Genomic DNA, 1,940 nt, shown 5'->3' on the forward strand with positions numbered 1-1,940 from the left:
TTTGTGTCTTGTTACTTGAAATACTCAAATATATATACAGTATAATATATAATTTTTAATGGTCATGATATGCAAGTAGGCTAAAGAAAAAGAAATGTATATATACAGACACACACATATATACAGTGGTGTGAAAAAGTGTTGGCCCCCTTCCTAATTTTTTATTTTTTGCATGTTTGTCACACTTTAATGTTTCAGATCATCACACAAATTTAAATATTAGTCAAAGATAACACAAGTAAACACAACATGCAGTTTTTGAGTGAAGTTTTTTATTATGAAGGGAAAACAATATCCAAACCCACATGGCCCTGTGTGAAAAAGTGCTTGCTCACTAAACCTAATAACTGGTTGGGACACCCTTAACAGCAACAACTGCAATCAAGCGTTTGCGATAACTTGCAACGAATCTGTTACAGCGCTGTGGAGGAATTTTGTCCCACTCATCTTGGCAGAATTGTTGTAATTCAGCCACATTGGAGGGTTTTCGAGCATGAACTGCCTTTTTAAGGTCATGTCACAGCATCTCAATAGGATTCAGGTCAGGACTTTGACTAGGTCACTCCAAAGTCTTCATTTTGTTTTTCTTCAGCAATTCAGAGGTGGATTTGCTGGTGTGTGTTGGATCATTGTCCTGCTGCAGAACCCAAGTTGATGGCCGGACATTGTCCTTCAGGATTTTTTGGTAGACAGCTGAATTCATGGTTCCATTTATCACAGCAAGTCTTCCAGGTCCTGAAGCAGCAAAACAGCCCCAGACCATCACACTACCACCACCATATTTTACTGTTGGTATGATGCTCTTTTTCTGAAATGCTGTGTTACTATTACGCCAGATGTAATGGGACACACACCTTCCAAAAAGTTCAACTTTTGTCTCATCAGTCCACAGAGTATTTTCCCAAAAGTCTTGGGGATCATCAAGATGTTTTCTGGCAAAACTGAGACGAGCCTTTATGTTCTTTTTGCTCAGCAGCGGTTTTCGTCTTGGAACTCTGCCATGCAGGCCATTTTTGCCCAGTCTCTTTCTTATGGTGGAGTCATGAACACTGACCTTAACTGAGGCAAGTGAGGCCTGCAGTTCTTTAGATGTTGTTGTGGGGTCTCTTGTGACCTCTTGGATGAGTCGTCGCTGCGCTCTTGGGGTAATTTTGGTCGGCCGGCCACTCCTGGGAAGGTTCACCACTGTTCCATGTTTTCTCCATTCGCTCTCACTGTGGTTCGCTGGAGTCCCAAAGCTTTATAAATAGCTTTATAACCTTTTCCAGACTGATAGATCTCAATTACTTTCTTTCTCATTTGTTCTGAATTTCTTTGGATCTCAACATGATGTGTAGCTTTTGAGGATCTTTTGGTCTACTTCACTTTGTCAGGCAGGTCCTATTTAAGTGATTTCTTGAGTGCGAACAGGTGTGGCAGTAATCAGGCCTGAGTGTGGCTATAGAAACTGAACTCAGCCGTGATAAACCACAGTTATGTTTTAACGGGGGGCAAGCACTTTTTCACACAGGGCCATGTGGGTTTGGATTTTGTTTTCCCTTCATAAAAAAACCCATTCATTTAAAAACTGCATGTTGTGCTACTTGTTATCTTTTGATTAATATTTAAATTTGTTTGATGATCTGAAACATTAAAGTGTGACAAACATGCAAAAAAATAAAAAATCAGGAAGGAGGCCAACAATTTTTCACACCGGCATAGGCAGTGTCCTCATAAACCACCCTCATATTGTAATACCTCTGTCATACCCATGTCATTAAACAAATTTGTGTCCTCATAAACCACATAAACATGCACGCACACACACACACACATACACGCGCACACGTGTATATATATATATATATATATATATATATATATATATACACACATATAGTTTGTTTGTTTTTTGATTGTTTGTTTTTATTTTTTAATTATTTAGATACAGGGCTTAATGA

The sequence above is a fragment of the Barbus barbus genome, assembly GCF_936440315.1.
Source record: "Barbus barbus genome assembly, chromosome: 30".
NCBI lineage: Eukaryota > Metazoa > Chordata > Actinopteri > Cypriniformes > Cyprinidae > Barbus > Barbus barbus.